This window comes from Furipterus horrens, unplaced genomic scaffold (assembly GCF_987537825.1).
Source record: "Furipterus horrens unplaced genomic scaffold, mFurHor1.1.pri manual_scaffold_1, whole genome shotgun sequence".
Taxonomy (NCBI): Eukaryota; Metazoa; Chordata; class Mammalia; order Chiroptera; family Furipteridae; genus Furipterus; species Furipterus horrens.
In genome coordinates this window covers 109,464,551-109,480,554 of record NW_028327171.1, presented here as the reverse complement: position 1 = coordinate 109,480,554, position 16,004 = coordinate 109,464,551, and the positions used below count along the sequence as shown (strand labels likewise).

At 37.6% G+C, this 16,004-nt stretch overlaps 1 protein-coding gene and 1 pseudogene across 2 annotated transcripts in view; both read left to right on the top strand.

Annotated features, from left to right (window-relative positions):
• The window catches only part of ZNF148 (zinc finger protein 148), a 136,221-nt gene that overhangs the window by 10,077 nt on the left and 110,140 nt on the right, over positions 1–16,004 (top strand). Inside the window, exon 1 of one of the 2 annotated variants that reach the window (XM_090266111.1) lies at positions 4,417–4,489. The exons of the other annotated variant lie outside the window; for it this stretch is intronic. The gene's annotated coding sequence lies outside the window, so the exon portion shown is untranslated. Of the gene's footprint in view, positions 1–4,416; positions 4,490–16,004 lie in introns of those variants that run through there. 2 annotated transcript variants of the gene reach the window in all.
• On the top strand, positions 8,735–9,177 carry LOC150021682 (alpha-ketoglutarate dehydrogenase component 4 pseudogene; annotated as a pseudogene).

The following is a 16,004-nucleotide window of genomic DNA, read 5'->3' as shown; positions in this document are numbered from 1 at the left end:
CATTGGGATGGAGATGAAAAGATGGATTTGTTACATTCACCAGTTCTTTAAATTTCTTTATAAGTAAATTATACTTCACAATCATAACTAGCCCAGGCAATGTGGCTCAGTTGGTTGGCGTGTCATCCCCATAACCAGAGGGTTCTGGGTTTGATTCCTGGTCTGGGCACGTACTTAGGTTGTAGGTTCCATCTCCTGTCCAGGCGCATACAGGAGGCAACCAATTGATGCTTCTTTCTTGCATTGATGTTTCTCTCTTGCATTGATGTTTCTCTCTCTCCCTTCCTCTCTCTCTAAATGCAATAAATAAATGTCCTTGCGTGAGGATGAAAAAATATTTTTAAAAAATTGTAACCATTCATATGTAATATACTGATATAAATTCAACTGAGAGATTTGTGAATTAGAGATGAGACAATGAAAGAAAAAAAAGATGAGGTAAAGATATACTATGGGGTTGGCCAAAAAGTCCATTTAGTTTTTTCCATAAAATAAAAGACACACTTTTCATTTCACCAATAACTATCGATTTGGATATTTTGAGTATGTCATCTCTCTCTCTCTATTGGCTTATACAGGGTAGAGGCCAGGGGAGCTGCTAAACATTTTCCAGTGCGTAACACAGCCCCACAGCAAACAATTATTTGTCCAAAATGTCAATAGTACCAAGAAACTTTGTAAACCACTTTTGACACATGCGATCAGTCACAGCACCTTCAAACACTGTATAAATCTTTTTTGCATTTCAGTTGGGTTCTTAACTTTCTTGAAATATAAAGCATAAATCACCAAAAATGTTGCATATCTTCTTCCATCTTCAGTAGTAAAATGGCTGCACAAAAATTCACCAGTTTTGATAAGATTTTTAAAAAATGCACGCTGATATTACAGCTGCCATAATAAAGTCTAATAAAATTGTTTCAAATGAAGTTAAAGACAACTAAGCACCACTAGGGCCACTGTAAAGAAAAGACTAAATGAACTTTTTGGCCAACCCAATAATATGAAAGGCAAAAGGCTTGGGGTAATTTGTTGACAGAATATGCGCAAGCTCATAGAAGCTAGTAAATGGATAATACAGAAATGAATGAGGAGGTTGGAGTTGACCTGAACAGAAATAAGAGTAAGAGGAAGAGCAGCATGAGTAGCTTGTAGCAGAGAAAATATGGAGAAAACAATGCTCCCTGGGAAATAACTAATGCCAGGAGCTATTTCTTCTCTGTGCATGTAAAAGGACAGTCCTTGCCATCCACTGTGTTATAAAGATGATAGTACATCGTGCATAACATTTTTTAAATAGCATAAATGATAGAGACATGGAAGACCATTGATCTCGTGCGGTGGTAATTTGTATTTGTAAAGAGTTGTAGGTAAAAAGTGGAAAGAATCGGGTGGATGGTAGGAAGTAGATGTCCTTAGGGATATAAAATAGCCTCTATAGTTCTCCTTTTTTGTCTAAATGACTTTTATCTCATATATTTTTTTACATTAAAAAAAATTCATTGTTCTAATACAGTTGTCCCATTTTCCCTCCGTTGCTCTCCCCTGCCTTGCCACCCCACTCCCTCTCCCACAGTCAGTTCCCACCCTGTTGTCCATGTCCGTGGATCATATACTAGTTCCTTGACTAAACCCTTCCCCTCTGGTCACTGTCAATCTCTCCTTGTTTCCCTGCCTCTGGTTCTGTTTTGCTTGTTTGTTTTGTTCATTAGGTTCCTGTGTTAGGTGAGATCATATGGTATTTGTCGTTCGCCCCCTGACTTATTTCACTAAACATAATACTCTCCAGTTCCATCCATGCTATAGGAGTTCCTTCTTTATTTCTGCTGCATAGAATTTCATTGTGTGAATGTATCACGTTTTTTTGATCCACTTACCTCCTCATGGGCACTTAGGCTGTTTCCAGCACTTGGCTGTTGTAAGTAGTGCTGTAAACATAGGGGTGTATAGGCTCTTTTGAACTGGTGTTTCAGGATCCTTCAGTGGAATCACTGGGTCAAAAGGCAGTTCCGTTTTTAGCTTTTTGAGGAAATTCCATACTGTTCCTGCCCCCTTTGTTAAACATTAACTCACCATATAGACCTGGGTTTGTTTCTGGGCTCTATTTTGTTCCATTGATCTATGTGTCTGTTCTTATGCCAGTACCAGACTGTTTTGATCACAGTAGCCTTGTGTAGTATATGTAGTTTGATATCAGGTATTGTGATTCCTCTCACTTTTTTCTTCTTTCTCAAGATTGTTGAGGCTATTTAGGATCATTTCATATTTCTTAGTGTTATAAGGAGGCTGGTTTGCTCTGTGTTCTCATTGCATTTATTACTTGAATATGGGTGACTCCCAGTTATGCAGTTCTAAAAAATGCTTTCTTGTCTTATTTCTAGTTTTTTATCACTTATTGAACATCTCAAAAGGAGCTATCTTACCAGTCCCCAAAACAAAGTGTGGCTAAAACTGAAACACTGCTACTGTCTTCGTTTTTTGTTGTTGTTGTTGTTGTTTGTTTTGCTTTTAAATTTTGAACATTTAAGGGCTTCCATTAATGATATTTTAGACCTAGACCAGGTCTCTTATTCTTTGGCTTTTGTCTCTGCTCTCAAACGGTTGCTTGTCCAGTTCTGCAGTAGTATTCATTTACATCAGACTTCATCTTCTGTCAACTTTTCCCTTGTACTATCAAAGATTTGACTCTCAAGTGCTTACCAGACTATGGTTTTTGAGATTATTTATCAGTGCCTTGCTGTGGTCCTGGCAACTGACATTTAAACCAGGAAGGTCCCAATACTGTATTCTTCATACCCTTTGTATTTGCATTACATACTTCACATGATTAACTCTTTCCACCTCTGAGCAAAGAATACTTTCTGACCCTCTAAATTTAATAATGAAAGGTCTTTGGGGATCCAGAGCTTTAGCAGCCAAAGAGAGTCAGGAAATGTCACTTTGCCCAAGTCAGTCTTTGCTGTAATGCAACCTCCCTGATTTCATCTAGAATTGTTTCTTAGGACCAGCTTCAAACATAGCTGGGCCTTGATGAATAGGGGTATATTCTGAATATTTGAGTGGATTGTTTGGGTTAGACTAATGATGGATATCTTAAAGCAGATGTTAGAAATGCTTATGGTAGAAATGGCGAGAGTTTAAGTGATAATTATATTAATTCAGCACAGATAAGTGACTTCACAAGATAGGGGTTGAATGCCTGGAACTCCTGTCCAAGGGATTAGAATGAAATACACACTTGATTTTTAAAAAGATTTTTATTTATCTTTTAAAGAGATGAGAAGGGAGGGAGAAAAAGAGGGGAAGAAACATCAATGTATGGTTGCCTCTCATGCACACCCAACGGGGGACCTGGCCTGCAACCCAGGCATGTGCCCTGACTGGGAATCAAACCAGTGACCCTTGGTTCTCAGGCTGGTACTCAAGCCACTGAGCCACCAGCCAGGGCCCACACTTGATGTTTTGCGGGGTGCTGTATGTGTGTGCTTATCAGCACATATGCATCTGCATGCATAAATATATACATATAACAATAGAAATAATGTGTTAATTGGATTAGATTCTATAATTAGTCTTTAGACAAATGGGCATGGTAGCTTGAATTATGAGTGATTCAAATAATTGGTAGAGAATATATGGAAAGATCATTGTCAAGTTATTGGGGGTATGCTTAGGAAATGGATTTTTTTGTGACTGTGGTGGCCTCTGAAGTAGGTTCACAAAATTTGAGGGCAGTTAGGGGCAAATTTGTGTGTCAAATCATAGTGTTAGCTTTCAGGGAATGAAGGAGCAGACAAAAATGCAGTGTTTGAGAAAGTTATTTGAATTATTTGGTAGAAGCTGATAAAAATTATAAAAGTTGTGGAGAGGTTTTGACTAGGTAAGAGGGAGATGGAAAGGTTTTATGAGGAAGCTTGTTGCTATTAGAAAAGTAAAGTTCAAGAGAGTAAAATTGGAAAGATGGTTTAGGGAAGATTATTCTTTTGGGAAAATGCAGTTCTTAGGTTAAAAACTGGAAGGTAACGGCTAACTAAAATGAGTAAATTAAGGTGTGGAGAAGTAAGAGTAAGAAGAACCCTTAAGGAAGAGGTTATTGAAAGATTTCTTAGCTTAAGGAGTGTTGTGTTGGATTCTCCTTTTGATTAGTGGATCAGTAAGGAAAAGGGGCTTAAACATCCCATGGTTTGTAGGGGTGGGGAATTTTACCAAGGGTAATTATGCATAATAGTTTTATTTCTTAAGAAACGTCGGAAGTAGGGAGCCCTCCTGTTCTCTGGGCTTTTGGGGCCCAGGCCCAATCTGACAGCCCCACGCGCGGGCGGGATTTTGCCTGCGCTCGGCTCGCCAGCGGGCGGAGCAGCGCGGGTGATGGGCCTGGAGCCGCTGCACCGCCGCCGCCTCCGCCCGTAAGCGCGGCCCATCAGAACCGGCCGGTGGGCCGCGGACTGCCGGGATCTGCGCACCCACGGGCCCCTTCCGTGGCGCTGCAGTGAGTGAGTGGGCCTGGGGCCGCGCGGTGGGGATGGGGGGAGGGGCTTGCCTTAGCTCCCCGACCGAACCTCCGCACGCGGCTCTCACGGCTTCCTTTTGTTGTGTGTGTACGTGTGTGAGTGCGCGTGCGTGTGTGAGTGCGCGTGCGTGCGTTCGTGCGCTCAAGTGCAAGCAGGCGGCGGGGAGCTCGGAGGAGCCGGTGCTCTTCCTGTCCAGGTGGCTGCCGCGCCGGGGGCCCTGGCGGGCGGTGGGGCCTCCCAGACACGGGTCTTCCGGGTCGGCGCCCGCGGCGCCGTCAGGGCACCTCTCTGCCCGCAGCGAGATGGCAAACTCTGTGAGTTGGCTCCTCAGCGGCTAACAAGTGTCTGCCTGACAGCGGGGGGCCGCCGAACCTTGGCACCCTGTTTTCCCTCCTGTTTCTTTTCAGATCTTCTGAGACTGTATTGTGTTTACACTTTTATGGTGTGCGAAAAGGTCAGATGGATAACTTGGCCTAATACACAGTGTTTTATTTGATATCAAGAGCAAAAAATGTGCGCAGATATTCGCATATTGGTTGCGCTAGTAAAATCTGCATGTTTAGCGGTCAGAACACCCTTAAGGCCTTTCCGGATTTAGACTAGGGGGCAAACTTTTGCTTTTCAGACTTCGTGAAGCATACAGCGCCAGGAAAGAAATACTTGTGTAACAGACTAAAAGCTAGACAGACTTAAAGCCCTTTCCCAAGAACTTGATTTAAAAACAGCTTTTGTTTTTGGTTTTACATAATAATTATGACGTGTAGTTTACAAATAGAGTTTTGCAAAGTAGGGCATGGTGATAATAAAAGCATTTCTTATTAATTTTATAGAGGGCAATAGTAAATGCACCACACAGTTTTGAAATTTCAAGTATGTTAAATGTTGCTATAAATAAAATCCTATTCAGATTTTTAGATTTAATAAATCTAAAAATACGTTTGCAGTTGTCCTTTGGGTGTAAGAGGAAGGCCTGGGTTTCTCAGTGCATGTTTCTGGGCAGATTTTCAGTATTGTCAGCATGATACTGGTATAGAACCTTAACCTGAGTGAATAATTTGCTTGAGATTACCAGTCTGTTTTGCAGCTGGGAATAGACTCTGGATCTCTTATTCCTAGTCTGGTGACCTGTCCAAGAATAGACTAAGGAAACTGGGTATTTGTATATTTGGTGGAAAATAATGGCTGAGTTTGATTTTTATGAGTATTTTAAAGAGCCGAAAAATGGATGTGTGAACGTTTAATTTTCTGTTGTGACATTTAAATTAGTTTCTCCACACTGAATGTCTTTGGCCTTTATTTAGATACATAAAGGACTTGAGTATGTTCTTCAGTGTTACTCTTCAAGGCATTTGTAGCCCATTTACACTTGATTAAAGCAGACGGATGCATTTTGTATTTAACTGGATGGATATTTTTCATGTGGGTATTTTCACTGGTTAGAGAATAGCAGGCAACTTGAGAATGTTTAAGCCTCCTTACAAATAATGTTAACTTCATTAATCTCTGATTTGAAAAAATACAACTTTCGCCTTATTGAGGATGCTCTTTATTGAGGATGGAATACCTGTGGATTTTCTCATCAGCTTTATACATACACTGTCATTGTCATTCTTGTTACTATATTAGATCTGCACAGCAATATTTGGTTAACATGTTTTTCAGCAAACCTCATACAAAACAGTACCTCTTCTTTTTATAGTACATGAGTTGCAATTGAACCTTTTTGTTTTGTTCATTGCTACTCTTTATGCTTTTCTGTACCACAAAAACAATCTTTCATCTTCCTATCTCCAAAGAACATTAAAAATTTTAGATCTAATATGCCAGAGGTTCTTCATCAGAAGTGATTATGGCAATGTCTGAAGACATTTTTGAGCCCTGGCCGGGTAGCTCAGTTGTTTAGAGCATCATCCAGGTACACCACAGTTGTGGGTTCCTTATCCAGTCAGAGTACCTACAAGAAACAACCAATGAATACATGAATACATCATCTTCCCTCTCTCTCTCTTTCTCTCCCTAAAATCAATTAATTTAAAAGAATTTTTCTTTAAAACAAAGACATTTTTGGTTGCACTGGAGATTATAGTAGTATCTAGTGGGTAGATGCTAAACATCCTACAATGCACATGCTAGCCCGCACAACAAAGGATTTCCCAGTGCAAAATGCCAGTAGTGTTGATGTTGAGAAACCCTGATCTAATATAGCAAGAATAATATTCTCCCAAATAATTTAAATCTATAACAGTTTTGTTATAACTACATAATTATAATTAAATACTGTATTATGTAATTATATTTGATATAGTTAAAATATTTATAGTGACATATCTATATCACATCTGTTATAAATGTTTTTTCAAAGATGTCATTAGAATGATCATGGGTCAAAAGTTATAAAGTATATTTTAGATCCTCGTTACATAGGATTTTGGAATTGGAAGATTAACAAATATAACCCTTTCAGTATGTAGATAAGGAAATAGAGGTTAGAGAGATTGTGACTTACCCAAGTTCCAACAGATAATGCAGAGCACAGGTTTCTTGTAATTTCTATTAAAATTTAATTTTAACTTATTTAATTAAAACTAACTTAAATTTTTACAGAGGGAAGTGGTATTGTATCACATTTTTGTTTGATATGCAAATAAACAAAAATAAAAGTAATTACATCGTGAGAATCTATCTGTTCAGTGAATTATTATTACTTTTTTAGATTCATATGTGTTGGGTTCTTTAAGCATGGTTTTGTAATCATTGTCAACTTTTCAGCATCTGCTTTTTAAAAAATGTTGAAAATTTAAAAACAGCACATACAATTTTAAAACAAAATTTAAAGTTACTACTGATACCTTAGGCAGCATTGCAAATGCAGACCCAACTGGAATTGTTAAAATGTCACATGGAGTCTTTGAACTTGGACATCTGTCTGTTGTGTGAGGGTCACTATAATAGTGAGTTACTGTGCTGATTGTAAATCTATTCTAACAGGAGTGTTTTGGCTAATTTTAGAGAAAAGGTAATGGGACTTTGAGGTGAAATGTAATTGGGTGAAATATAAATTGAGTATTTAGATGAAATATTTTCGATTAAAGCTGTGTATTGTCAGTAAGAAGTATCAACGGGATCCTTTCTTTGTTTAATTTTTTCCCTTGTAACACTTCTTTAAAAATATGAATAAAACAATATGGATAAAAGATGATATGAGCAAAGATTTCTTTAAAAATTGTTTTATGTATTTGATAGAAAAATTTCAATGCATATTAGCAAAAATAAAACAAAAGTACCAACTGGATAAGCTGCTGTTAATATTTCGATATATGGCTTTCTTATATTTTTCTTAACTTTTATTATAGGAAAATTTAAATAGGTGAAAAATAGAGTAGTAGTATGAATCTATATCTGTGACGTAGCTTCAAGAGTTAGCAATTAATGACCAGTTTTGTTTCGTCTATGCAGACCTACCTCGTTTTATTATGCTTTGTCTTTTTTGTGCCTCACAGATGTTGCATTTTTAGCAAATTGAAGCCGAGACCCTCCATCAGGGAAAAGATTAGAACTTGCTTTATTGTGGTTTGGAACCAAACTTGCAATATCTCTGAGGTATGGGTGTACCCCCACCACCTTTCTCCCCTCTCATTATTAAAAAAAAATAACCCAAACCTTTATTTTGAAATAATTATAGACTTACAAAAGTTGTAAAATTAGTAGAATTCTGTATATCCTTTATCCAGCTTTACCCCAGTAGTGACATCTTATAAAGCTCTAGTAAGACATCAAAACCAGGAAATTGATACTGACACATTACTGTTAACTAAACTTACTCAATTTTTACCATTTTTTTAAACCTGAATTCATTTTTATGTGTATAGTTCTATGCAGTTTTCTCACATATGTAATTTTATGTAACTACTACCACAGCAAAGATAACAGAACAGTTCCATTTCCATAACGAAAATCCCTCTTGCTACCCCTTTGTATCTGCACCCCAACCCCAAACTCCTCCCTGTCCCCTGAAAACTTATTTTCTACGTCCATAATTTTTTCATTTCAAGAATAGTACACAATGGTATATTAATATATACTTTGTTTAACTATTCACCTGTCAAAGGACTTTGGTATATTCAGTATTTTACTATTAAGAATCAAGTGGTGGACGTCACAGGCAGGGCCCGCTCCAGCTGTCCAAGATTCCAGAGATCGCTGCGGCTCACTAGCGCCCCGGAAGCTGCCCCTTCTTGGGGGTCACTATGGGCAGCAAGATGGCGTCTGCTAGCAGGGTCGTTCAGGTAGTCAAGCCACATACTCATTTAATAAGGTTCCCTGACAGAAGAGACCATCCTAAACGCAATGTATCAAGTTTTGAGATCAGCAGGACTACAATCTCACTCTTCTTCAATTTCACAACATTTTAGGGGAAGTAAATCGCCAAATTGGCTGATGAATCAGGGTCCACCAGACACTGCAGAAATAATAAAAACATTACCTCAGAAATATAGAGGGAAACCTAAGTCTCAAGAAGAAATCGAATTTATCCAATGTGGAGGTCCAGACTAATTACCGACGCTGGCTGCTGTTTGTTATCAGACAAAAGAATAGTCTTTATAATAAAGGACTTCTAAAATGACAAATGAGAAATTGTACATTAAACAACTTTAATAAACATTCTGTAAACAAAAAAAAACTATATAGAAAATTTAGATGTACACTTATATCTCATAATTTATGTATCTTGGTGAGCTTCTCCACAGGCTTACATAATTGCTAATATACTTTATACTTATTAAAGTACACATTTTAAAATATTAGCCTATTAATTTACTCTTGATTATCAAGTATTACCAGTGTTGAACTATGAAAAGCACACAATGTCTAGGAACCCATCATAGGTTTCCCATAACTTCACTTTTCTTTCTATTTCTGTTTAGACATGAATTTATCAGGAAGAGTTGCTACTTTTTGGGAGTGATTTTCCTGAAATTGGATGAGGATCAGTGAAATAATGGTTCCATTATTTGTTCTTAATTCTCTTAATATTTTTTTCATTCACAAAGTTTCTGGAATATAACTGGCTTAATAGGCATATCCAACTCTAAACTATAAAAATATAGCGAAAGTAAAACCAGTGACTTAGTGGTATTAAGACTGGGGAGTTAAAAGATTATTTGTAACCTATTTTTAGAAAAAAAGTATAAAACATTAAAATGAATATAACATAGGTAGAAATGTTTGACTAGAAATTTCAATTTCTTATGTTTCTAGGGATGTTAAAGTCTTGTTCTTTGGTTTATTTTACTGTTTTGATTGTGATAATGTATGCAAATTCTGGTAACCATTAACTTTCTCAAACTTAATGTCTGAAAACTTCATAAAAATCAACCTAAATATTTACTTTGCTAAGGCAATTTATGAAATTTTAAAAGGGTGTTCCTGTGCCAAGGGTATATATTATTGTGAAAGTAAAGTCTCACAAAGCAAAATAAATTATCTTCCATACCTTAAAAAAAAAAAAAATCAAGTGGTTACGAACATTTATGTACAGAATTTTTTTTATAATTCTCTGAGATAAAGAGTGAGCTTCCTGGGGTATACAGCAAGGGCATGTTTAATTTTATAAGAAACTTCTGAATAGCTGTACCATTTTACATTTTCATAAGCAATGTATGAGAGATCTACTTTTTCTTCATCTTAATTAACATTTGTTATTATTGCTATTTTTTATTTGACTCTTCTATTAAGTACTATACAGTGCTATCTTATAGTTTCCCATTTGCATTACCCTGATGGCTAGTGATATTGAACATCTTTATATATACTTATTTGCTGTCTTTTGCTCATATTCTAATCAGATAATTAAACGTTTTTGCTGTTAAATTTTGAGAGTTCTTTATATATTTTACATACCAGACCTTTGTCAGATATGTGGTATGCAAATATTTTTTCTGTCTTAAGCTTATCTTTTCATCTTCTTAGCAAGGTCTTTCACAGGGCCAGTGTTTATTATTTTGATGATGTCTGGTTTTTTCTTTTATATGGAGCATATTTTTGGTGCCAAGCCCAAGAACCCATTTTTTAGGTCCTGACAGATCTTGCCTGTAATTTTCTTCTAAAAGTTGAACAGTTTCATGTTTAAATTCATGATCCATTTTATTTTTTAATATGTTTTATTGATTATGCTGTTACAGTTGTCCCAATTTCTCTTCCCTTTGTTCCCCTCCACCCAGTGACTCCCTTCCCTCCAGTTGTCCCCCACCCTAGTCCATGCCCATTGGCTATGCATACAGTCCTTCTCAACATCTTTCTGTCTACTGCACTCCCTCCTACTATGCTTCTTAATTCCTGTACCATCTCCCTCCCTTTCCCCCTTCCCCCTCCCTACTGATCTCCCACCATAATGTTCCCCATACCTATAATTCTTTTCCCATGCTCGTTGCCTACTTAGTTTGCTTTTGTTTTGGTTCTCGAGCTTCTGTTGTTGGTTGTTGTGATGCATTTTCATTTTAATGTTCATAGTTTTGATCCTCTTTCTCCTAAACAAGTGCCTTTAACATTTCATATAAAAGTGGTTTGGATCTGATGAACTTCAGTTTTACTTTATCCTGGAAGCACTTTCTCTGCCCTTCTATTCTGAATGACAGCTTCTCTGGATAGAGTAATCGTGGTTGTAGGTTTTTGCTTTTCATTACTTTGAATATTTCTTGCCAGTCCCTTCTTGCCTGTGGAGTTTCTTTTGAGAAATCAGCTGAGAGTCTTATTGGGACCCCTTTGTATGTATGTAATTCTCCTCTTCTCTCTTGCTGCTTTTTTTTTTCTCTCTTTATCCTTAATTTTTGACATTTCGATTATAATGTGTCTTGGTGTGGTTCTCCCTGGGTCCAGTTTTTTTTGGAACTGTCTGTGCTTCCTGGACCTGAGAGTCTATTTCCCTCCCCCAAGTTAGGGAAGTTTTGCTTCATTATTTTTTCATATAGTTTTTCAATTTCTAGTTCTTCTTCTCCTTCTGGCAACCCTATGATTTGGATGTTGGCCTGCTTATAGCTGTCTCATAGGTTTCTGAGCCTCTCCTCATTTTCCTCACTTTTTGTTTCCACTTTCTGCACTGGTTGACTGTTCCTTCCCTATGTTCTGGTTTGTTGATTTGATCCCTGGTTTTCTTTCCCTCAACACTAGTTTCGTATGTGTTTTCATTCATTTCATCAGGACTAGTCTTCATTCCTTCTCCGTCTTGTTTAAGATCTGCTGTTAGGTCTGTAAGCATTCTTATAACCAAAGCTCTGAACTGAGTCTCAGAAAGATTTTCTATCTGCTGCTTCGTTAGATTAGATATTTGCTGGCTGGTCTGCTGCATCACTGGGATCTCTATCATGATCGTGTGATCCTGACAGATTGGTGTTTATCTATGCTATAGGGGGTGGAGCTCTGTGCTCTCATCACTACTGGGCGATCCTTCTCACCACACTGTGGCGCTTTGTGTGGGGGCGGGGGTCCAAGATGGATTCCTGTTGTTTACTCTCTGCTGAGAGACCGGGAGCCTCCTCCTCCATCCCCACGCCCTCTGGCCCTCACAGTCCTAGGCAATGGGGGTCTGCGTTCCCCGGGTTTGGTCTGCAGCTAGCGGGTGCTCCCTAGGCGCTTCTTGCCTCCCCTTAAATACGGGTGTCCATGTTTACTGCCATCCCACAGCGGTTGCCGCCAGCACAGCTTGACCCCCACCCCCAACCCCCGGCTTCACCCCTCCTACCTGTCCAGATGAGCATAACTTCTTTATAACTTTAAACGTTGGACTTCCATGTAGCTTTATTTTCTGAAACTTCTGGGTATTTCTGGTTTTGCAGTAGTTGTGTCCTTCTTAGTTGTGGAGGGAGACAGAGCATGTCAGTCTAGGCCTCCATCTTGGCGGGAAGTCCCAATTCATGATCCATTTTAAATTAATCTTTGTGTATGGTTGTGAGGTATAGGTCAAGACTTGTGTGGTTTTTTTCTTTCTTTTTTTTTTGCCTATGGGTGTTCAGTTGTTTCAGCACTATTTGTTAAAAGGACTGTTCTTCCTCCATTGAATTGTTTTTGCCCATTGTCAAAGATCAGTTGGGCATAATTGTGTTGGTGTATTGCTGGGTTCTAGTATTTTCCATTGATCTATGTGTTTATCTCTCTGTTAGTACCACATTGGCTTGATTATTGTAACTGTATAGTGAGTCATCAGGTAGAATATTCCTCTTTGTCAAGACTGTTTAAACTATTGTAGTTTCTTTCTTCTTTATATAGCTTTTAGAATAATCTTGTCTATGTCTACAAAAAAAAAATTTGCTAGGATTTTGATAGGAATAGGATAAACCTATAATTTAATTTGGGGAGAATTTCTTTATTGTATAGAGATTTTCAATTCATGACCATGGAATGGCTCTCCATTTATTTGGAGCTTTCATTATTATTTTGAAGCAAATTCTAGGCATCATGTAGTTTTTCTTAAGCAGTTTTAGTAAGCTATAACTTACATGCAGTACAGTTTACCCATTTCAATTGTGTTTAGTGTATTTACAGAGTTGCGCAGGCATCACCATAATCAATTCTAGAACATTTTCATCACCCTAAAAAGAAACTTTGTATCCATTAACAGTCATTCTCCATTCTCCCCTTGTCCTTAACGCTTGGCAACCACTAATTTTTTACTTTCTTTCTATTAATTTGCATATTCTGGACATTTTATATAAATGGAATCATAACAATAGTATGTCTGGCTTCTTTCATTTAACAATGTTGCATGATGAATCACGTGTCAGGAGTTCATTTTTTTTTTTTATTGCTGAATAGTATTCTGAGTGGATACTACTATATTTTGTCTAGCCATCAGTTGACTGACATGGGTTGTTTCCACTTTGGTTATTATGAATAATGCCATGTACATTCATATGCAAGTTTTTATGTGAACATTTATTTTTAGGTCTCTTGCGTATATGCCTATGAGTAGAATTGCTGAGTCATACCCGGTAAATCATTGCCAAGACCAACGTTGTGAACCTTTTCCCCTTAAGTTTTCTTTTAGGGGTTTTACTGATTAAGCCCCATGTTCAAGTCTAATCCATTTTGAGTTGATTTTTGTGTATGATACAAAGTAAGGGTTCATTTTCATTCTTTTGCATGTGGATATTCAGTTTCCTCAGCATCGTTTGTTGAAAAGCCTATCCTTTCCTCATTGTGTATTGATACTCTGAAGAAAAACTTTTCCCATTTTTAAAAAAAATACAGTTTACGTTCAATACTTTGTATTAATTGCAAGTGTACAGCGCAGTGGCTAGACAACTAAATACTTTACAAAGTGATCCCCTGATATTACCAGTACCCACCTGGCACCAGATATAGTTTTTACAATTTTATTGATTCAATTTCCTATGCTGTACTTTACACTCCCTTGACTGTTATGTAATTACCAGTCTGTACTTCTTAATCCAGCCCTGGCTGGTTTGGCTCAGTGGATTGAGCGTCGGCCTGCGAGCTAAGTGTCGCTGGTTCGATCTTCCAGTCAGGGCACATCAGAGAAGGAAAACTCTGACTCCAAAAAACCTCCGCTGCCTTGCGGCATACCTCTTCAGGGGAAAGGCTAAGGGAGTAAACCCCGACAGAAAATCCGGAGCTGGAGTCCCTAAGGCGGTTTGACGTTGTAGTCAACACCGGCAACTCCTGCGGCGCACCTGAAGCCAAGCTGTATTGACTCCGTCTTTCCCTTGGATCCTTCAGCTGCGAAGAGAGGGGGGGTCTGCTGCATGGGCAACAGCAGACCTTCCATATCACCCTGCCCAGGCTCTGTAGCTTCAGCTTCACTGGAGAGGACACTCCAGCATCATCGCAAGATGTCGATTCAACACGGGAGGAGACAGATACCGTGTCACTCCCGAGTCGGACTGCACAACCATTCTCGGCGGTGCAGATAGACTCTTAAGAAGCTACACCATCGTCTCTCGAGATGGACGGCTGCCGACGACGGAATGCTGAACTCTTGAAATGTATTGAGAAATATTCCCTTGTATATTTTGGGGAGGAATTTGTGAACAACTGGGATTAATTCTTTTTAAAATATTTGGCAGAACTCCCCAGTGAAGCTTTCTGAGCCTAGAGATTCTTTTCTTGGGGGAACTTTTAAATTTAAGGATTCATTTTTCTTTATTAATTACAGAACTGTTTAGATTATGGAATTCATTTTGGTTTAGTTTTGGTAGTGTGATTTTGAGAAATTGGTTCATATTTTCTAATTTAGGAGTGTAAAATTGTTTTGTAGTTTACCTTAGTATTTTTTTAATTGCTACAAATCTATAGTGATATCCCCATTTCAATCCTGATATTGGTGATTTGTGTCTTTTTTTTTGTTAGTCATGTTACAGGTTTAAAAATTTTTTGCTTCATATTTTCATTTTTATATTGATTTTATTGATTTTTTGCTCTTTATTGTTTCTCCTGTTTGCTTTGGGTTTATATTTTGCTTCTTTTTTAAGTTTCTTGGCAGGTAATGAAGCTGTTGATTGATCTTCTGTCATTTTTAGTATATGCATTTAGTGCTATACATTTTCTTTTAATTACTGCTTTAGCTGCATTCCACATATTTTTGGCATGTGTTTTTATTTTCATTAATTCTTATGTATATATTTTAAAATTTTCTTTTGAGACTTTCTCTTTGACTCAGACTTTTTAGAAGTATGTTGTTTTTCTCCCATGTGTTTAGAGTTTTCTGTTGTCTTTCTGTTACTGATTTCTACTTTGAGTTCTTTATGGTCAGAGAATGTACTCTGTATTACAGTATTCCGTCACTTATCGCGGGTATTATGTTTTAGACACCCCCACAATAGGTGAAAATTAACGAAGTAGGAACCTTACATTTATTTTAGTATTTATATATATTTTAAGGCTTTATAAACCCTTCCCACACATTTATAAACCGTTCCCAGTCCCTTATTAACTTTTTCCACACCTTTATAAACACTACTTATGTTCTTAAACATATTCTACACTCTTAAACCTACGTAACTCTAACAACACATGTATACAGTACCACAGAATCCTGTGATATAGCGAAAAATCTGCGATAAATAATTAATATTTAAAAAAATCTTGCGATATAGTGAGGCTGTGATAAGTGAACTGCGATATAGAGAGGGACCACTGTATTTTAATTCTTTTAAATTTGTTGTAGTTTGTTTTATTATAGTTGAGGATATAGTCTGTCATGGCAAATGTTCCATGGGTGCTTCAAAAGAAATATGTATTCTGCTTTTTGCTGGGTGAAATATTCCATATGGGGTGGGTAAAAGTAGGTTTACAGTGATTTGTATGGAGAAAGGCATGCAGGTTGTGATGATTACAAAAGCTTTATTAACTCCGAAGAATGTCACTAACAACTGTAAACCTACTTTTGGCCCCACCCCTGATATGCATATCAATTAGATTCTTTTGACTGATTGTGTTATTAATATGGCCACTGCCCTTTTTAAAAAATTGTTACAATTT